The sequence below is a fragment of the Humulus lupulus genome, chromosome 3 (genome assembly GCF_963169125.1).
Source record: "Humulus lupulus chromosome 3, drHumLupu1.1, whole genome shotgun sequence".
In the NCBI taxonomy this organism is placed as follows: Eukaryota; Viridiplantae; Streptophyta; class Magnoliopsida; order Rosales; family Cannabaceae; genus Humulus; species Humulus lupulus.
The window spans coordinates 171,013,322-171,036,746 of NC_084795.1; positions in this window are offsets into that span (position 1 = coordinate 171,013,322).

A 23,425-nucleotide genomic window follows, 5' to 3' on the forward strand; every position below is an offset into this window, starting at 1 on the left:
GTTTGTACGGGGATTGAATGTTATGATCGCCCGAGATGTAAAGATCACCTTGGATCTAGAGACTACTACCTATGCTCAGGTTGTAGACAAGGCCCTTACATCTGAGGGGACCAAGGACCAGATTTGGAGAGAGAGCGTTGTTAGGCGCGATGCCAAGAGGACAGTGACTCCTTTTTCGGGATCCAGTCGGGGTAGTGGCTCCAGTGAGCAGAAGAGGAAATCCCCAGATCCCTTTGTTCCTCCTAATTCAGATAGGAGGGCACGGGGAACTTTTAGTGGCCGTTATGGTGGAGGTGACAACTGGAGGAGCTTTCTAGTGTGTCCTCGGTGCAAACGACGACACCAGAGTGAGTGCAGGATTAGGGCCTGTTTTGTCTGTGGGAGTGCCAATCATTTGAAGAAGGACTGCCACAAGCCAGGAAGGAGGAGCCGAAGCAGGGTGACAGTCTCGCTCCTGCCAGAGTGTTTACTTTGACTCAGACTGAGGCGGAGGCTAGCCCCTCAGTTGTGAAAGGTCAGATTTCTAGTGCTAGTTCTTTGTATACTGCATTGATTGATTCGGGAGATACCCATTCATTTGTGTCTGCTAGAGTGATAGATCAATTGTGTAAACCTAATGCTTTGTATGCTAGGGGTTTTCAGACTTTATTGCCAACTGGGGAACTGATAGTCTCTAGTTGATGGATTAGAGCTTTACCAGTAAAGGTAGATGGTAGGGAATTGTCTGTTGATCTAGTTGAGCTTGTGATGGATCACTTCGATATGATCCTAGGAATGGATTGGTTATCGAAGTATGGGGCGATGATTGACTGCAAGTGTAGGATGGTGACTTTTGAACCGGAAGGGGAGGTACCCTTTGTGTTTGTGGGAACAGTCAGTGGACCGCGAGTACCTATGATTTCAGCGCTGAAGGCTAGAGACCTGATGCAGGAAGGTTCCATAGGATTCCTAGTGAATGTTGTGGACACCTCTAGGGTCGTGACGGTTGGACCGGGAGAGACCAGATTGGTATGTGAGTTTCTAGATTTATTTCCAGCAGACTTGCCAGGGTTACCACCGCAGCGAGAGATTGAGTTTTTCATTGAGTTGGTGCCAGGAGCGGAGCCAGTATCTAGGACATCATATAGAATGGATCCAGCAGAGTTTAAAGAGCTGATGATTCAGCTACATGAGTTACCAGACTTGGGGTTCTTCAGGCCAAGTTTCTCATCATAGGGTGCTCCAGTGTTGTTCGTCAAGAAAAAGGATGGATCTCTTAGGATGTGTATTGACTTCAGGGAGCTGAACAAGTTGACCATTAAGAATAAGTATCCACTACCTAGGATTGATGATTTGTTTGACCAGCTACAGGGAAGTACAGTGTTTTCCAAGATTGATCTCCAGTTAGGTTACCATCAGTTAAGGATGAAAGAGGAGGACATACCAAAGACCACTTTATGCAAGAGGTATAGACACTATGAATTCCTGGTTATGTCCTTTGGATTAACCAATGCCCTTGCAGCTTTTATGGACATGATGAATAAGGTTTTCAAGGACTACTTGGAAAAGTTTGTGATTGTGTTCATCGACGAAATTCTGGTGTATTCTTAGTCAGAGTAGAGCATGAGCAGCATCTGCGTCTGGTATTGCAACGATTAAGGGAGCATAGGTTATATTCTAAGTTCAGCAAGTGTGAGTTCTAGTTACCACAAGTCAGGTTTCTGGGCCAAGTATGATTGAGGCAGTGAGAGATTAGCCTAGATCGAGCAACGTTCTAGAAGTTAGAAGCTTTTTGGGATTGGCAGGATATTATTGGCGGTTTGTTGAGGGGTTCTCCAAGATAGCTGCACCGTTGACAGAATTGACAAAGAATAAGACAAAGTATGTTTGGACAGACAGATGTGAGAATAGTTTTAAAGAATTAAAGCAGTGACTGATCACCACGCCAGTGTTGAGTCTACTGACAGACAACGAGAAGTTTGTGGTTTACTGTGACGCTTCTAGACAGGATTTAGGGTGTGTGCTGATGCAAGCTGGTAAGGTGATAGCCTGTGCATCGAGGCAGTTAAAGGAGTATGAGCAGAGATATCCCACACGTGATTTGGAGTTGGCAGCGGTGGTATTCGCACTTAAGATTTGGAGACATTATCTGTATGGTGAGAAGTGCGAGATATACACCGACCATAAGAGTTTGAAGTACTTCTTTACTCACAAGGATCTGAATATGCGCCAGAGACGGTGGCTGGAATTGGTTAAGGATTATGATTGTGATATCCTATACCATCTTGGGAAGGCTAACATAGTGGCTGATGCACTGAGTTGGAAAGGCCCAGGACAGTTATTCAGTTCGAGACAGATATCTGATACGCTAGCTGAGGAGATGACTAGAGCGGGTATAGAGTTGGTGGTTGGCTGGTTGGCCAACATCACTCTTCAGTCCACGCTCCTTGAGAGGATCAAGGAGGTGCAGGGGAAAGATTCACAGTTGAGAGGTCACAGAGAGAACATCTTTGTCGGAGCGACTAAGGATATTTCTTTCTTGAAGATGGGGTTACTGAAGTACAAGGGTCGGATCTGTGTTCTGATGGATTCTAATATCCGGTGGGAGATCATAGATGAATCGCATACCACACCCTATTACTTACATCCAGGTACAACGAAGATGTACCAAGATCTGAGAGCTTTGTATTGGTGGTCGGGCATGAAAAGGGATGTAGTGGATTATGTGGTCAAGTTTTTAACTTGTCCGCGAGTCAAGGCTGAACATCAGAGGCCAGCAGGGTTGCTACAGCCTCTAGGGATTCCAGAGTGGAAGTGGGAAGATATTACCATGGACTTCGTGGTTGGCTTGCTAAAAACCGTGGGACAGCATGCCTCGGTGTGGGTGATTGTGGATAGGTATACCAAGTCTGCCCACTTTTTACCGGTCAGGATGACTTATACTGTGGAGCAATATGCTGAGTTATATGTAAAGGAAATTGTTCGACTTCATGGGGCTCCGAGGTCGATACTATCCGATAGAGACCCCACCTTCACCTCCAAGTTTTGGGAGAGTCTGCAGAAAGCTATGGGCACGTAGCTGCGGTTTAGTACCGCTTACATCCTCAGACAGATGGACAAGCTGAGAGGACGATTCAAATCGCATTGTATAAATTAATAAAAGAAGCATAAATTATTTATTTATTCAATCGCATTGTTCGCCTTTTTTATTACATGTTTATTCAATTAATACAAACATTCATAAAATTCTGAACATATGGATAGTTAAAATTATAGTGACTAGGTGACAGTGGATTATATTTGTAATTATATTTTTAAAAGAACGAGTCCTAAGATTAAAGCAGGCATGGCATTGTATTTTCACCTGTTAAGTAATCTACAATGTGATTTACTTACACATTGAGGGTGCGATGTCTTGTCTAAGACATTTAGCAAGTAGATAACATTGAATGTATTTGGTTACATCAGACAAGGAGAGATATTGATTATTGTTTGATAAATAAGTATCATTGTTATCAAATCTAAGCAATGTCTCAACGTTTACCGAGGTCAAGTCGCTCTTAATTCTGAGTGATAATATTATGCTAATTATATTGTAACGGCCCAAATTCGCTAATAAGGCTTGGGGCCTTGATTAGCATGCATGGAGGGCAATAATTGCTACATTGTATTAATATGTGAATTTAATGAATATGTGATTAGAAATGCATGTTTAGGTGAATTAAATATGCATGTGGGCCCCATTTGGTTGTTAATGGCATATTTGTAATTTTTGCCCGCTGAGGGCATAAATGTAATATTTGTATATGTTGTGATTGATGTTGACGGTAAGAACTCGTCAACGATTGATGGTTAGAAAACTTCAATCTCTATACTATAAGAAGCTATGAATTAGATAGAAAGAACTCTAAACAACAGGAGAAAACTCAGGCAAGCATTAGAACCAGAAGCATATATTTCATAAGTCTCGTTTTTACATTCAGTTTTCCAACCCCTTAGCCTGAGGGGTTGGAGGCTATTTATAGGGGAGGCTCTATTGACCCAGGATACAAACAAGTCCCAGACCACTGGGACATACACAGGTATTCTGATAGTGTAGTGGCCCAGGGCGTAGTGGTGTCTGCCCTGATGGTGTCAGAGTCGTGGCCCAGGACAAAGTACTGTCGGCTCTGGCGTATGGTCGGGGGTGTCCAAGTGGTACCACTACTCTTCGTACAGGTCCGTACTGCCACTACTCCTTAGACGCAGATCATAGGGTCGTGCCTCTGTTCTCTCCACAACCGTACACCCCGTGTCAGCGCACGTGTTCCGTACTCGGTTGTCCTCATCAATTCCTGTTCAATGCTCCATGTTCGTTTGGCATATAAGCAAGGTTCTCCCAAGTGATCTCGTGCCTATGCCAAGGAGGCTTCAACCCATGCATGTCCTGAGAAGTCAAGGCGCCAGGGGCAAGGGCCGGCTTATGCGGGTCACATGGACACGAGACTCGCAGTATGGACGCCGTGGCAAGGCCACACCCTCGCATAGCGAGGGTACCTCGCGTAGCGAGGTTGGCCCTTTTCCCTCAGGCGTAGGCATGGCTCAGGACGCGGGCGTCATAACAAGGCAGCACCCTCGCATAGCGAGGGTCAATCGCATAGCGAGGCTGCCTTGCCTTCCCCCGGGTGCAGCGTCGCGAGGCTAGGGGCATGGATGCCACCACGAAGCCTCACCCTCGCATAACGAGGGTGCCTCGTGTAGCGAGGCTGACCTTCTTCTCCCGAGTGTAGACGAGGCTTGATGCCTGCTGGAATGGGGCGCACGCGGATGGCCAGCTGGGGACCCTCGCATAGCGAGGGTGAAGTTTGGATTGGCAAGTGGCCGAAGTCCCTCGCCTAGTGAGGGTGACTCTCTTACCCCAACTCCCTCACCATCACGTGATGCCCTTTCAGGATGTCTCGTAGCATAGAGCTTCACTTGTGAATAGAATTCACAAGGAAAAAATTCCACATTTACACTTCCCCCCGAGTCTATAAGTGCACTTTTAAGTGTGTTTGTAGACTCTCTCCACTTCTCTTGCTTGACATGCACGGCCTATCTTGGGGGATTTTGCCTTGGCAATTTTTCCAACGTCTCTTGAAGAAGCATGAGGTGAGGCTTGGGGTTGTGTTTCTTTTTTTTAGTATCCAAAGAAACACAAAAGTCACCCAACACTTGAGGGAATCCATGAGAGATCCTAAGATTGCATAAGGACCAATCATCCTCCATCGCGGATCCCAAGATTACCCATACTCTTGATCTCCACCATTTATAGGGAAATAGATCCAAGGGCTAGGGAGCATTGACTTTCCCTATAAATACTCCAAGGCTTGAAACCACTTCTCTACACAAAAACTTGCTTAGCCTAGTGGTATTCCCTCTAAGCCTCTTCCAAGAGCTCCAAGGTTCTATTCTCAATAGAAGCATTTTTGAGGTATCCCTTCTTTTATTTCCATTCTCCTTTCTTTCTCTTCTTTTTTTCTTTTTGTTTTAAATATTTTTTTTTTTTTTTTAGCTTCGTGGTGAAGCTGGGCATTACCTCGCTCCTACGATCTTGCTCCTGCTACTTTGTAAGTCTGTCCTTGCGTCCCCTCAGTTTCGTATCCCCGCAGGTATGTCTCCTTCATCTCTTCTCCCTTTCGTTTTGCATTGATTATACGAGAGTAAGATTGATGGTTGCATGACATTCAACCTTCAGAGTTTAGCATTTTCTTTGCATAGCCTTTCCAGTACCCATACATCGGCCCTTTTCTTATACCCTCACACTCGTGTTGTAGATATTGAGTCGCCCTTATGCGTACACGCCCTCGAGTCTTAGCTTGTCCATGGCGTCTAGGCGATGTCCCGAAGGTCCGTCTAATGTTGAATTTATTGAGTTGCCCTCCTCCGACTCGGAGGTCGACGCATGTAAACCTTCTAACCGCGGGGGTGTGCGGGCGCTCTACCTCAGGAGACTATCTTACCTTAGACATAAGGCGTACTGTCTAGAGAGGAAGCTAGAATCCCATCCCGGGGACGCGGGTTCTGATCTCTTCCCCCGGCAAGCGACATACATTTCCCAGTTACAATCCACCCTCCAGGATTGCCTTTCTGAAATTGCTTGCCTAGAAGAAAACTTGCCCCCCGAGCCCTTTTCCTTCTGTCGTGACGAGTTTCCCAATTACGTGGATTCCTCCTTTGAAGGAGGTAGACATGAATTGGTTGAGCCGGAGTTCCTTTCCATGGTGCCGCCCGCGTTCCCTCTCCTATCCCCTGTCTTGCGCCCTAGGGTCAAGCAAAGAGCTGGTAGACATAGGACATGTGGGGGATCTTCTAGGACCCTAAGAAAGTCGGTTGCTCATAAATTGCCTTACTTTGTCCAGGTACCCGAGATGCCGAAGAGAGTTTTGGACACTTCTGATGAAGTTGGAAGGTCTACCGTTACCCTGAAGAAATTGGGCAACATGCTGAAAGCCCATAAGTTACCCCTGATCCTCAAGTTTGTTATACCAGAGCGCAAGGAACGCGCGTCTGCACCGCAAAAGGGATTCGTGGCATTTAGCGATGCCATAATCTGATCTGGTGGAGTTCTGCCACTCCACTCTTTCTTCATCAAAGTGCTGGACTACTTTGAATTGGCGCCACTACAATTGTCCCCCAACTCCTGGGTGATGCTCAGCTGTTTGTATGTGTTGTACCATCAGGTGTACTCTAGGGGGCCTTCCACAAGTGAGGTTCATTACTTCTTCACCCTGAGGGAGAATACATCAGCCCCCGGGTTCTACCAGCTCCAGAAAGCCGCGGCCCTTAAAGGGAGTTCCCTCTTGGAGGGATCTATTTCCAATAGGGGGGCTTGGAAGTCAGACTACTTCTATACTTATAGTGGGCAGACCCGATACTCTAACTTCAATGCCCCACGTAAGGCTATCCTCACCTTGATCCCATACACCAGAAATTTCTCTTATTACTCGACCTCTTTTTTTATAGTTCTTGTAACTGTGGTAATTTCCTTTCGTTCGATGGCAGGTCTCTTAGGGGTCGTCGGTCCTAATATGAAACGGGTAGCTCATGACCGGGTAATACAAATCCTGGCTATTCCGAAGGAACGCAAACAAGCCAGCGCCCTTTTCACGGAAAGCAATCTCCACTTATGTGGGTTGCTGACCCCGGACCAGAAAGTTACCTTATGCTCCATTTCCCCTGAATCTGAGGATCCAAGCCCCGCGTCACCCGACTCTGTTGATTTACCCCCAGTGGCACCCGTACTTGAGAGTCCATGGGTATATGGTCACGATGAAAGGAATTATGATGAAGCAGCCGATAGGGATTACGTCTACTCCCCGGGTGACCATATGGATGTTGAGGAGACCGTGGTGTCTGAGAACTACTCCTGCTTGTACTTTATTGCTGGCAGGGCTAAGGGTGTAGCCGATGACGGTCATGCTGGCGGTGCTACCTCTCGGATGTTGCCGTTAACGTCTGGCGGTGAGTTTGCCTTTGACGCCCCTGCCCCTTGCCCCCCTATGCCTAGGAGGAATTTTGTCATTCCCTCTTTTGATGGGGTTCCTTCACCCCCGAGGGGGCATTCCAGGTGGGCATCCACAGGCGTCTCTTTACCCCAGGAGACGACCCCGCACTCTTCTGCTCCTCGCACTACTGTGGACGGGTCAGGGCCTTCTCGGTCCCCATCCTTGCCAAAACGGGCCTCGACAAGCACTCGCGCCTCCCCCGGCTCAGCTCATGTTTATATTCCCGAAGATCATCCCCTGGCGAGCCAATATGGGGAAGCCATGAGCCATCACTTGGGAAACTTTCCCGAGGGTGAATGGGGGACGCTGCACGATGTTCCCGAGGCTGAGCTAGAGAATGCCTATATGCGAGCCTCCTTGCAGGTAACTGTCGCGATACTTGGTTTATTAATTTATGATAGCCACATAAATACCTTTTATATTACTTCTGGTGTATCATCTGACCCCTAAGGCTTTGTTTCATATCTTCGTCCTTACTCAGGCCTCTATTTTGAACCATCGGCTGCTTGCCTCCCACTCTTCATCGGCTCAACGGTTGCAACACGAGCTTGAGGAGGCGCTGAGGAACCTATCGGTGGCCCAGACTGCGAAGGATGCCTTGTCCAGCCAACTGGCCGAGATGGTATGCCAGAGGGATACCGCCTTGGCCCGGGCTGCCTCAACCTCTCAAAGCAACATTCAGTTGGAGGCTACAATCCAAATTCTGAACGGGAGGATCGCTGTGCTTGAGGCTGAGCTTGTGAACGTGGAGGATCGCATAATCGGGAAAACGTTGCATGCTGTTTGGCGGACTAACCCCACCGTTGACCTATCTCCTTTCGGGGACCATGCCGTCGAGAATATTTCTGAGTGGAAAGATCACGGTGGAGATTCGTAGATCCCCTTGTACTCTGTCTATGTATGCTTTTGTTATGTAATCCCTTGTACCATTTCTTCTCTTTTTTTTTGTCAAACTTAAGGGGCTCTGATGAGTCCCTCTTATCACTGTTGTTCGTGGATTACATTTTTTTTTATTTGATGGAGATAACCTTTCTGGTGCACCTTGGTTATACTTGTAAGGACACTTTAACCCGTTGGGCTGTTGGGGTCCTTTTATATTCTTTGCGCGCGCTTGTTACTTTTTGCGAGAAGCGTCCTTCTCGTCCTTATACATAGTACTATTTTTTTCCAAGGGTCCCTTGTAAGACCCTTTTTGGGCTAGCCGGCTTAATGGCTGATCTAGACTTATTGGGTGATTCCCTCCTTACAGCCTCACCTCTTGGGGTGTCGGCCTTTCGTCGGAGGTCATCCTTTTGAACCAATCCCTCGATATTCATAAGGGTAGCTAATCCTTGTGAATATAAGAGACAATTTTTTTTTTTTGTTTACTTTTGTCGTCCTGCCCCCCAAGTACCTGGTGAGATTTATCTCGGCGGGGACTTTAGTTGATATTCGCATAAAGAAATAAGTTACACACGAAGTGGAAGACAATTTCATTCATGGTAGTCGGATTACAATGATATATAGATAGGTAAAAGGCTTACATCTACTTGGGAGGTTATCTAGGTAACCTCTTTGATTCTTATCTACTAAAATAACATAACCTGCAACAAACTAAGCATAGCTACTACTTGTACCAGGCGTGGGAGTCTCATTGCTAGTCTTACCTGGTTGGGCCTTTCGTGATTCTGGGGTCTTGTCCCTGTGGGTCTGTACCTCCGTGCATCACCATCGCTGTTGGTTCTGATGGCTTCTCTGACTTGTGAAGGGAGGTGTTATAACACTCCCTCGCCTCTCTTTGTTCTCCCTTCATGCTCGCTACCCCACCATGAGTTAGGAACTTGACGGTGAGGTGGTATATTGAAGTGATTGCTTTCAATTCTCTTAGGGATGGTCTCCCCAATACCGCATTGAAAGCAGAGGCGCAATCTACTACGACGAAGTTTGCTATGATCGTGGTTTGTCGGGGTTGTTCACCCATAGTGAGTGCTAATTCGATCACCCCTAAAGGTTGTATCGAGTCCCCTGCGAACCCGTATAGGGAGGATTGACAAGGCTTCAAGTGCCTGATGCCCAAACCCATCTTTTCCAGGGCGGGGCGATATAAGATGTCCACAAAACTTCCATTGTCTACGAGGACTCGATGCACCCGCGCGGTTGACCAACTGAACTGTCAACACCAGCAGATCATTGTGGGGGAAGTGTACCCCCCGCGCGTCCTCCTCAGTGAAAGTGATCGAGTCATTTTCTCCCTTGAAGCTCTTTGGGGGTCGTTGTTCCAAACTCATAACGCAGGGTGGTGGACTTCGCCTGGCTTCTCTAGCATACCGATCTCGTCCTTTCCTGGAATCTCCCCCAAGCCCTGGACCTCCGAAAATAGTTCTCACTTCCCCCTATATCTCTGGAGCTTCTCTATGCGTCCTAGATAGCACTGGTTCGTCCTCCGTTTTCAGCCTTTCCTTCCTGACATACCGACCTAGGTGCCCCCTGCGGATGAGTTCCTCAGTTTCTTCTTTCAGGTGGATACATTCTACTGTGGTGTGACCAATATCCTTGTGGTATTGGCAGTACCTATTGGGATCCCTCTGGGACCGATCCTTCCTCATTGGTGGGGGCTTCTTGAAGGGAACCCGCTTCTCGTTGGTGATGTAGATATGCTCCCTTGTATCCGTCAGGTCCGTATAGAAAGTATAAGCCGTTTGCCTACGGTCGCTTCCCCGCTTGGGTTTTCTATGTTGATCATCCCTCGATCCTTCGTATGCCCTCTTCTTCTTCGCACCATTCGACCCTTCATTGGTTGGGGGCTGTGCAGGGGACTCGCCCATTCCCGCCTTTAAGTTCGCGTGACCATCCTCTACACGAATATACTTCTGCGCTCTCTCGTAGAAGTCATCTAGATCTGTGACTTCCCTCTTGAGCATATTATCCCACAACTTGCTTCCCGGAAGCACCCTGGCGGTGATGGCCATTTTTAACTCTCTGCGGGTCAGGCTCCCCACTTTGGCCGCTTCCATATTGAACCTATGGATATAGTTTTTTAGGCTCTCATTTTCGCCCTGTTTTACATTGGCTAGGCTAGTTCCTGGCATTGTATAATCACGCACGGCATGATGCTGCTGGAGAAATTCGTCTGAAAATTGTTGCCAAGACCTGACGGACCCCGGTCGAAGTCTCTTAAACCATTTGTATGCGGGCCCTTTCAACGTGATTGCGAAACAGTGGCATCTAGCCCCGCTACTTATCCCCCTGAGCTTCATTAAGTCATTGAATGCGTCTAGATGGTACTTGGGGTCGGTGCTTCCTTCATACGGGGTCATATGAGGCTCCTTGAAGTTGGCTGGGAGTCGAATGGCTTGGATCTCTTTGGTGAAAGGCGATTCATAGTCGAACTCTTCCTCAAGGCTCTGCCCTCCAAACACGGTGACAATCTTACTCCGCAGGCTCTTCATCTCCGTATCGAGGTCTTGCCTCCTCTTCTTCAGGGAGTCCCTCAACATGGATGGGTTGACATCTTCCTTTCCTTTACCGTCCCGGGGGACAGTAGGAGGGGTAGTTCTCTTATTCGCCCTCTTCTTGTTGAGCTCCTCTCGTAGGTCTGAGGGCGTCCTCTTTGAGGTGACCTCGACGTCGTTGCGAGAGCCACCATTGTTCCCTTGTTTTGGCTCCTGGGGTGGCCTCGATGGTCTGGGATGCTCTTGTGGCTTTTCCCTGGGGGTGTTACTGGTGGAGTGTCTGGTTCTTCCGTCGTCTACTGGGACAGTGGTTTCCCGACCCTTCTCTTTCCTCTTGGGCAGGGTCACGTTTGACTTATCTTGCAACAGGCCATTTAGCACCTCCTGCATGTTCTCCAGGGTAGTCTCCAGTCTTTGGTTTTTACGGTGCAGTTCATGAATCTCTTCTTCATAGAAACGAGATTTAGAACTCGAGCTCACGGAATGGACCCGGGGTTGCTTATCGTGTCTGTGCGTTGAGGGGCCCGGGTCTTGCCGGCCGGAGTTCGGTACCTTCGGTGGTTTGGGAGGAGGGCACTCGTTGGCGTTCCCGGGTGGTGCAGTAGTTGTCCTTGGAGGATTCTCACCGGGCGGGATGGCCGGAGACGAGGCCTCCTTGTCATTCTGGTGAACCTCAGGGTCCCTTGGGGGGTCTACATCTCGGGGTGGAGGTGGATCCTTCATGGAGGCCTTCAGCTGAACTCCGGTAAGGTGGACCTCCACCTCTCGAGGCTCCTTGAGACGCTTCGAACGTCTCGGCATTTTTCCTTGCCGGAAGTAATGGCAGAACAGTAGCTTGGTGCTTACGTTCCCACAGACGGCGCCAAACTGTTGACGGTAAGAACTCGTCAACGATTGATGGTTAGAAAACTTCAATCTCTATACTATAAGAAGCTATGAATTAGATAGAAAGAACTCTAAACAACAGGAGAAAACTCAGGAAAGCATTAGAACCAGAAGCATATATTTCATAAGTCTCGTTTTTACATTCAGTTTTCCAACCTCTTAGCCTGAGGGGTTGGAGCCTATTTATAGGGGAGGCTCTATTGGCCCAGGATACAAATAAGTCCCAGACCACTGGGACGTACACAGGTATTCTGATAGTGTAGTGGCCCAGGGCGTAGTGGTGTCTGCCCTGATGGTGTCAGAGTCGTGGCCCAGGACAAAGTACTGTCGGCTCTGGCGTATGGTCGGGGGTGTCCAAGTGGTACCACTACTCTTCGTACAGGTTCGTACTGCCACTACTCCTTAGACGCAGATCATAGGGTCGTGCCTCTGTTCTCTCCACAACCGTACACCCCGTGTCAGCGCACGTGTTCCGTACTCGGTTGTCCTCATCCATTCCCGTTCAATGCTCCATGTTCGTTTGGCATATAAGCAAGGTTCTCCCAAGTGATCTCGTGCCTATGCCAAGGAGGCTTCAACCCATGCATGTCCTGAGAAGTCAAGGCGCCAAGGGCCAGGGCCGGCTTATGCGGGTCACATGGACACGAGACTCGCAGTATGGACGTCGTGGCAAGGCCACACCCTCGCATAGCGAGGGTACCTCGCGTAGCGAGGTTGGCCCTTTTCCCTCAGGCGTAGGCATGGCTCAGGACGCGGGCGTCATAACAAGGCAGCACCCTCGCATAGCGAGGGTCCCTCGCATAGCGAGGCTGCCTTGCCTTCCCCCGGGTGCAGCATCGCGAGGCTAGGGGCATGGATGCCACCACGAAGCCTCACCCTCGCATAACGTGGGTGCCTCGTGTAGCGAGGCTGACCTTCTTCTCCCGAGTGTAGACGAGGCTTGATGCCTGCTGGAATGGGGCGCACGCGGATGGCCAGCTAGGGACCCTCGCATAGCGAGGGTGAAGTTTGGATTGGCAAGTGGCCGAAGTCCCTCGCCTAGTGAGGGTGACTATCTTACCCCAACTCCCTCACCATCATGTGATGCCCTTTCAGGATGTCTCGTAGCATAGAGCTTCACTTGTGAATAGAATTCACAAGGAAAAAATTCCACATTTACAATTGATATCACGTGTGGGTGGTGATATAACTGTGATGCACGTTCTGAGATGGTCCTAGGGAGCTGTTCTACTAAAAGTCACAACGGGGTCAAATACCCAGCTCGGGAGGAGCTTAGGGGTATTTTGAGAATATTATAATGTGTTCGGGATTGACTGAGTGGCAGTTAGTAATTCAGTAATGGTTTAACCGTGTCGGGATTTAACGGGGATTTTTGGGTATGCTCGAGGATTAAGCGCGATATGTTAAAAGACTAAATTGCCCTTGGTGGCATGTGAGGACTTAGATTGACTTATGTGGCGATTGGGTCATTTGGCAGCTGGTGACACTTAGTTAAGGGGCGGGGATATACAAGAACTTTTTGGCAAAAACAGAGGAAGGAAAAAAAAAGAAACAAAATTTCTTAACTCTCTCTCTCTCATATTCGGTTCCCTCTTTCCCTCTCGTTGATAGTAGAGAGCTTGCTGAGTTTTGAGGATTTTGGACTAGGGAACTTAAAGGATTTTGGTTGCTGTGGCTAGGGGAGTTAGCTCAAGGTTGTGTTAAGCACAGAGGTAAGGAATTCATCCCTGTTTTCTTTAAGTTTCCAAGCATGTTTTTGAGAGTTTGAGAATGGAAGTTGAAAGCTGGATTTGTGGCTTGTTATTGTTAGAACTCAGCTTGGTAATCAAAGGGGTTTGGCTTGGAGTTGAAATTGGAGGAAGATCAAGGTCGAATTTCAGTTTGAGGTAAGACTTCTGTGCATCTCTGAAGTTGATTGCTGGTGTGGTTTAAGTTTTGTAAGGTCTGATTTAAGTTTTATGAAGTTTTAAACCAATTTGTGTATCATGGGTTTGAATGTGTGTTTGGGCTTGTTATTGATGTTTTTGATTTGCCATATGGGCTATTTGGGCTTTTGTAATGTATTTGGGATTTAGGTATGTCTTGGTATTGGTTTGGAAGTGTTTTGGCTCGGGAAAATGTTTGGAAAAACCCTGCTTTTTGGGTTTGCGTATGGGCGTCGTAGCCCTGTTCTTCCGTGCCATAGTGCTAGGATGCATCAGGGGAAGGGCACCATTCTGGCCGTCGTGGCCCCTATAGGGTGGTGATGCGGCGCTAGACCAATTCCTGGGCAGGGGCAAAATGTGTTTTTAGGGTTTTGGCTCATGGGGCTCAGGGGATGCTTCCGCTACCTAGTGGGGGGAAACGGGAGGCCCCGAGAGCTCAGGATTGGTTCCGAGAGATGATTATAAATTGGTTAGTAGTGAGAGTGCTATGTATGTGTTGTGACAAGGTTTTCAGCGAGGCTCGGGTTAGAGGACCGTGCTCGGGATTCCGGTTCTCAAGAAGCTCGGTACACATGTAAGAAAATCGTTGTACCCATAGAGCAGGGCAAGGCCCCATAGTTGTGTTGCAAGGCACGGCCGTATATGATTGTATGTGGGGCATATCCCATTGAATATGTTAATACATGTTTAGGTGTTTGACTAATTATGCTATGTATGCAAATATGTAAATGTTCAGCAAGAGTCGAGAACGGTGAAGGCCGAGAACAGCAAGGGCCGGGAACGGCGAAGGCTGATAACTGCAACAGGGCCGGGAGCAGCGTTTGCACGCGGAGTGCGAGTTGCCAGGGTAAGACCCTAAAGGATACCTGGGATATCCTTACGGTGCAGACTGTGAACCCAGGGCCTGGTAAAGCGCCTTGGACGGCATGGCCTTACGTGTTTAGCCTGTTCGCGGGTTTGTTATATGCTGAGTGATTTATATGCATATGTTGTCTATTGTGTGGAGTTTTCTTGCTTGGCTTCGGCTCACGGGTGCTCTTTAGTGAAGAAGGAAGGGCAAGGGGAAGATCGGCCAACCATGAGTACGGAGAGCGTGAGGCGACGCGTACATGTCTAGTCTGCCTGTCCGCCACGGCCAGGGGTATTTTTGGGAGATCCCTTGTACTGAATCCTATTTTGTCGTTTAGTCAACGTTAAACATATTTTGAGTTGTAAATGTTTATAAATAGTATTTCTGGATCTCGAATGTAAAACACTTATAATTTTCAATGAATGGTTACATTTTCGAATTATGTGATTTTAATACAATTTAGTTACACTTTTGAGCTAAATGCTTGATTAGCAAGTTAAATGCACATTTTAAACTCACTTAGTAACGACTCTAAGGTAGTAGGGCATTACATATATTATCTAAATCTTTTGACTTATTCATTACCACATTACCCTACGGTCTAGCCCATACTTACATCTTGGAGATTTAGTAGTGTAATTGAGTGGGAGTATTATTCATAGATATGAAATCTATAACTTTTGTATGGGAAGTGAAAAGATGATTTCCTTAATTGATTTGTTTAAAAGGTTAAATGATTGAGATCTCATTTCTGTGATTAAGTTCATGGAAAGATCATTTATAAGGAACTTAGTGGGGGTTAAGGATAAAATACTGATGAGGGGTAAAACAGTAATTTGCACCTAGCTCGTTAGTAAGTCATCCATAGAGGATTGACTGATTGTACTGGTTATAACAATATATAACATATTTGTGGTTTGGAAAATACGTTCTTTCAAAACAACAGTTTAGTTCCGAGTCTATAGTGGAGTCACGAGAATTAATAAGTTGTGAGATAATTTATTAATATAAATAAACTCACGATAATTTATTGTAGCTTGAGTTCATGAATCCATGGTCTCCATGCCTTCACTAGTAAAATTAGATTTACAGTTTCAAATAATTAATTTAATTATCAATTAGTAATATCGAGTTGACAAGGTCAACATAGATAAATGATGCTAAATTATTTATTGATATTAGGTGAGAATTAGAAATAAGAGAAAGTTTGAGGATTTAATTGGAAATAATCAAAAGATAGTTTTATAGACATTTGAGAAAATTTATTGATATCAATTAGTTAGTATTAATAGTATTAAAATAAATTAAATACAGGTTTAAAATATAAATATTTATTTTGAACAAGTATTTAAGTAATTATTATTTAGAATAAATAAATAATTATTTGATTTTGGGTAATTTTGGAAACAAAATTTTAAAATCAAAATGACATTTTATACCCTTAAGTGTTCGACCATAGAGTAGACTTGGCGAGCAAGTAATTTCTTCAATTATACACTTATTTATTTAATTAAAAAATTAAATAAAAAATGGTAATTACTCTATTTTGACTGCCCTAGCATTTTCCTATAAATATAACCTTAAGTAAAGTAATTTTATAAGAGTTATTCAGGTAAGAAAACTCTATCCAAATACTCACTAGGCCGCCCCTCTCTTTCTTTGTAATTATGTCTTCTCATGTGTTGAGACTTAGTCCATCCTTTGTTAGATCTAAATTAGAGAAATGTTTGGAAGATTGTGGTTCTTGTTCTAGCAATTTGAATTCCTTGCAATACCTAGCATTCTAAGAGGACAAAATGTTAGAGAATACAAAGGAATGAGTCAATTAATCCACTGCGTATTCGTAAGTTACTATATCTTTGTGTTTATGTTTTTTAAAAAATAATAGGGAGCATGCATTTAGATTTAAAATCTAAGATCCTACAAGATGATCATTTGTGACCACTGACAATGTGTAGAACAAAGAAAAATGAGTGTAAAAGGCTTAAGACATTGAGGTTATACCGATTGAGGGGACTTCGATGGAAAAGTCAGTAAACAATTCAGGACAAGTAAGAAAGTTAACCATAATAAAGAAAATACCCTCTATCTGTGTTGTAATAATGGTGGCGAGAGGCATGTTTAGACAACCATAATGTAAAATTTTACCGAGTTTTATGGAAACTATAAATATATTAAGAAATTAGAGCTAGTAAGAAAGGAATGAAATAAACAAGGCCAAAGTTTTTACGTGGTTGGGGCGTTAATGAGCCTTAGTCCACGAGTAAGTCATATTGAGCTTTAGAGAGTTTAACAATGGAGGTTTTCAACAAGTTCAGAAGCGTTTTTGCATGCATGAAAAGGTTGGATCATTGCTACAGTGCACTAATGGCCTTATTTATAGGTGGCCATGTAGTTTGGGCCAGACTAATCCAGGCCCAATAAAGATATAAGCACAACTACCCCCTAATATAGCTATAGTACAAATGGAGAATGTGATTACAGAATATTTAATCTAGGCCCATTGGTCTAGCTTAAGCGGGGTGGACCATTACAGGTGCCCTTTGTACGTTGATACGAACTGGTGTGCGTGAACCGTCAGGGTGATTCTGGGGACAGGATCTGTCAGAGTAGTGGTAGTACCGATCCCTAGGAACATTGTATGTTCTGTGCATATCCCTTTTGCAGGTTAGTTGAAGAGACCAACTGTCGGATTTCTCAAGGACACGTCAGCTGCATGAAGTGGTTTTGTTCTACCACGACGTATGGTCTGGGTTCATTTACCAAGGCGGACATCAGTTAATGATGACGAATCGAAGGGTGTATCCTGGTAGCATGTTGAAGGGTAAGGATGGACCTGGAAACTCCATCCAAATCCCACATGGTGGCATCCGACCCTTGGACTGGGATGTCCACCATAATGATTTTCATCCCGGAGGATGGAGGTTGTGTGTACTCATGAAGTTGGTCCGGGCCTTCATCTCAGGTTCTCATAATACTTGGATTATTTGCCAATTTATCGGAACTAGGACGGGTCTTGCCCTATAAACCTCTGGTTGGTCAATGCTCGTTGGGCCCTGGATGGGCCTGGGCCTCTCCTGAGAATTCATGAAGCCCATTGGACAATGCCACATGTTCTTGGTGGAAAATATGGACAACATTTACCCCCCAAGTCTTCATCCATGTTCGCACGGTGGAGACTTGTCTCTTCATCCAGGTTCAATAACCTGAGTCCCAGATCAGTTACCTGTGTCCTGGTTCAATTACCTAAGTCCTAGTTCAATTCCTTGGGGGCCAACTGATTAACCCCAACCTTTAAAATTCCCAATGACCTAGACATGTGTCTCTAGGTGAATGGTACTATAACGCCCTGGTTAACCATGACCGTTACACTATGTATGTTAAAATAGTGTTTAACTTGCTAAACAAGTTATTAAAACTTAAATGTGTAATTAATGACTAAGTCAAGGTAAGGTATTAAAATATTTGGTCAACAAAATGATTATTTTTCATTAAAATATTAAGTTTATACACGGGATCCCAAAATCAGTTTACAGTCTTGTAAAAGACAAATAGAATACAACTTAGTTTTCCTGAGTGGTAAAACAGGGTATAACCCTAGTTCCTTCCAAGCTATCCCGACCGTGGCAATCGAGCAGGCTTCATATGTACACACCGCCCCTGAAGCTCTCCAACTAATGGTTGGTCCCACTATCCCTTTCCCTTACCCGCGCCACGTAGCACCTATGAGCCAAGGCTTAGCAAGAAAGCTTAAACTAGCATGCACAACTAGGCAACAATATAAACGTAGTAAACATAAATCATCAGATTCAATTAATAATAGGGTATAAGTAACCAACCAACATTAATATTCAACTTAGCAAAACATGTAAACCACAATCATCAATCAATATAAATGATTAAGTGTGAACCATACTTTTGTTTATGATATAATACCAAGGCCCGATGCCCTTAGGCCGAGTTCCCTGGTCTCCTGGCCGACCTCGACACCCTTAGGCCAAGCTGCGTTACGCATGTTGCTATCAGCCCCCGACACCCTTAGGCCGGCCTGCAAACAAATATAATCACAAATGCACAATGCATAGAAGGTAATCAATGGCATCATATATAAGCATGCCCATCCATATATTCTCAGCCACAGATATGTTCATATTCATAATATGTTCATATAAGGGGTTTAAGCCCCATTCACAACTCGGGTGCAATTGTCTTACCTCAATTCTCGAGTAGCTAGCGTATGCCAGCCCCGAGCATGATCCCTAATCTCGAGCCCTTGTGGTATGTCACAATGCGATAATGGACAAACATTAAAATCCTAAACCAATTAAAAGATTTGGGATAATATATGAGTATCCAGGACCTCGAATTCTACTAAACCGGGTAGTAGAATTCATCCCGAGAGCTTAGGTTAAAGTTCCCAGCATTAAAACCAGAAGTGGCCTAAAAATGACAAGGCAGACCACGACTTGCCCCTAAGGGTCGCGGCCTCCTAGGTTAGAGAGACCCCCGACTGGAACCAGAATGTGGGCTGCGAATTGCCTTAGAGAGTCACGGCGTGCCTCCAAAGCAGGGGTCCCTACCTGGCCTGGGTTCATCTTGGTCGTGGCGCCCCAAGAATAGGGTCGCGACTTGACCCTACGAACCAAGGATTTCCCTGTTTTTCCTCAACCAAAAATCCATCAAAACTTCCCAAATTAATTCTAGAACTATATTTCAATCCACAACATAACACCAATATGATGCCAACAACAAAACCCCAGCTCAACACACTCAAACTTCCATCCAAACTCAAATTCATAATCTTATTAAACCTTAAAGTGAAGAAAAATCATGAAACCAAATCAGAGCACCATTGAAACAGAAATTAAAACACACCTTAGCTGTGAATTACTCCCCCTAGCTGTAGCTAACCAACTTCTAGGCCTCAAGTCTTCAATTCCCCAAGCATTCAGCCATTGATTCCCGTTAGCTTCCTGAAAAATTCCACCAAATTGAGAGAGAAAAAGAGAGGGTCGGTTGAGAGAGGAGAGAGAGGACTGAATGTTCTGTCTTGTTCTGGTTTCTATTGCTTCTAAGGAATTAAGTCTATCCTCTAGCCAAATGACCACTATACCCCTGCCTTACAATCTCCCATCAAAGCCCCTCAAGGGAAAAACAGTCTTTGTGTCCCATTTCCACTAATCCTCCAATAGTCCTATAAATTCCCAATTATTCACAACATGCCCAATTAATCACCAAATAATTGCACGTTAACCAATAAATCCTAAATATGCACTAAGTCCCCAAAATACCCCTAGGCTCCTCCCGGGCTGGGTATTGGACCCCGTTGAGACTATTCAGCTAATCCGATCACTAGGATCGCCTCGAGCCGAATATTGCAAATACATCCACATAATAATGTGGTCTTAATCATTTACACTCATATAATCGCATTTATGCCCGCAACAGGCCAATACTACAAATATGCCCTTATTATAAAAAACAGGCCCACATGCATATTTAATATCCAAAAATATGCCTTTAAATCCATATTATCATATAAACCATGTATGCCACGTAGTCACATATTTATTCATTTAATTAAAAATGTATATCCTATTATGCCCTCCAGGCACCATAGTCTAGACACTTAGCTTTAACAGTAAATTCTGGACGTTACGACTATCCCCTCCTTATTGAAATTTTGTCCTAAATTTTTTTTAAACACCTTAGGACACAAATCCTTTGAATCTGACTATAACTTCATAGTCCAATCCTTTACCTTTTTATCCCTTCGTAACACTATCACTAGAGTCACAATCTTATTCTATGAGACTTTATCTTATTTATCATAATTCCATTAGCTTTTCATTACGCAGTAACTCCCATTGAAATTCTAGGGTCTCCTCGCCCCATCAGCGGTAATATTTTATACCTCTTTCTTTGACATTGGCACCAGTAACACCTTACGAGCCACCACCCATAATAAGGTAAGGATAATATGTAGGCCCCTGGCCTAGTCCTTGGTAAGATTTCAGAAATTTATTAAATCGGAAGTCAAAACTCCTCTTTCTTTCCCAAAATATCTGATCCTTTTTAGTCAACAATACTCGGAGAAATACAAAAGTTTCCCATCCTGGAACTCCGTGTTCCCATGCTTGAAATTTGAAAACTCTTATGTCCTTTTAAATAGGCAGACACTTTTACCCTAACAATCATAATAACTTCATTGGTTTCTTCAAACCAATTTTGAACCACAATATTCCCTGTCACTCATTTCATTACCTGGAACAAGTACTTCTCACTTCCTATCTCACTGTATCTTATTTAGAGTCACCCCATCCGCTGACCGAAATTCACCAGTGTGACTATTCAATCAAGGGATCGTACTTATTTTGATGCCCCAAATACTTACACATTCGATGTACAATTCTTAAAGTCCAAGTCATTCCTTCAGATTGTCAGTCCATCTGAAGGTAACTAATAATTCTATGTCCCAATCTTAAACTTATTGCCCTCTACAACCCTTTTTTAGAACTTTGGAAATATAGGGTCCCAGTCTGACACCATCGACTTCGGTGTCTCAAGGAGTCATACGGTGTCCCTTCACCCATACACATTATTGTGATACCCATTCACACTACTTGAAGTGTTTTAACCCAACCTGTTGAATCACAACCTTCCGCATTCAATCATCTTACTAGCAGTCTAATGTAGTCCACCCTTACGCCCACCACTGTACCCTTTTTCCTTCCAATATACAAATTTTAGATCTTAACATCCATTCAAAGTCCCTGGATACAACAATTATAAGGAGATAGCATAAGACTCATCTAGAATCTCTATTTCAATGCCAGCTTCCATCGGATCAGTCATCCGATCTTCATATCTTAACCCATTCATACTAAGATGGTAGTATTACGAACCATTCCTACAAGATCTTCTCTCTGCCAATTATCAACTGTAGGTTCTATACCAATCTTGGTTGCTACTTTGTCTGACTTTACTGAAATCCATGGCGTCTTATCCAACTAGCACAGATCTTTCCAACTCAGAATATCAGATTCCATGTTAATTTTCTCTATACAATCAAGGGTTTCCAATGTGAATCACCCATTAGTTCCCACTAGGGCCTTGGTCTCAAGGTTCTTCCTCTATGGATAACCAAATGCTTTAACTCTTTATGCTAGTGCACGCACTACTATTCCATAGGTGTCGTCATCGCACCCTAATCATGGCTATCTGGCATTACCGTCAACCCAACACCCCGTGTAGAACATTTGTGTTCTTATCCCTTAGATGTTCCTTTAGTGAGTTCTTTGTAGCTTCTAACCAAATTACTTCATACATGGTCTCATCACTTCCCACAACGTGACCTTGAATACCCTTGAAGAAATCAAAGCTTACACCTTCTAGAACCTTACCTGTAACACAACTTCCTTAGTCTTGGTACTATCAGCGAAGTGGTCATTCACATTCTACTTCTAACTGGAAGTAGACCGAAACATCCGTAATCAATCTAAATATAGATTTTCCATGTCATTCTTGTACTCTATCTGCTTGTTGAACTTACCTATGTCGTTGGAGCATTATTTAGTTAAGATCGGATCAGTCATTTGATCTTCATATCTTAACCCATTCATACTAAGATGGTAGGATTACGAACCATTCCTACAAGATCTTCTTCTGCCAATTATCAACTGTAGGTTCTATACCAATCTTGGTTGCTACTTTGTCTGACTTTACTGAAATCCATGGTGTCTTATCCAACTGGCACAGATCCTTCCAACTCAAAATATCAGCTTCCATGTTAATTTTCTCTATGCAATCAAGGGTTTCCAATGTGAATCACCCATTAGTTCCCACTAGGGCCTTGCTCTCAAGGTTATTCCTCTATGGGTAACCAAACACTTTAACTCTTTATACTAGTGCACGCACTACTATTCCATAGGTGTCGTCATCGCACCCTAATCGTGGCTATCTGGCATTACCGTCAACCCAACACCCCGTGTAGAACATTTGTGTTCTTATCCCTTAGATGTTCCTTTAGTAAGTTCTTTGTAGCTTCTAACCAAATTACTTCATACATGATCTCATCACTTCCCACAACATTACCTTGAATACCCTTGAAGAAATCAAAGCTTACACCTTCTGGAACCTTACTTGTAACACAACTTCCTTAGTCTTGGTACTATCAGCGAAGTGGTCATTCACATTCTGCTTCTAACTGGAAGTAGACCGAGACATCCCTAATCAATCTAAATATAGATTCTCATGTCATTCTTGTACTCTATCTGCTTGTTGAACTTACCTGTGTCATTGGAGCATTATTTAGTTAAGAACCTTCACTGATAATCCGTCACATCCTACTTAATGCAAAAAGTAATTCCTAAAATATCTCTTTCCTTGATCCGGAGCTGGTAATAACCAGAGTGAAGGTAAATTCCTGAGAACATTGTCCTATCTTGCAAACGAGCGATTTAACCCTTCATTCTTAACAAGCGGTGTCGATGTCTCCCATGATGAGATGCTCCGTCTGACCAATCCTCAAATTAAATACTTCTACAACTCAACCATTAATTATTTCTGTTGAGCTAATGTTATTCTTCATGATGTCCCTTCTACCGAATATATCCATACCTTAAGCCCATAGCGTACTCATCGATTCTTTGTGCACCCATCTGAAACCTTTCTGCCCAGTCCAATTTCCATTCGGTCTAACTAATATATTCCAAGTGGTACCTACTACAATATCTAGGCATCCCGTAGACGCAACCGGGTCCTTCCCTTCCAAATCCAGACTTTACCACCATCTCTTGCAATCCATGGCTGTCCCTTATTTGATAAACT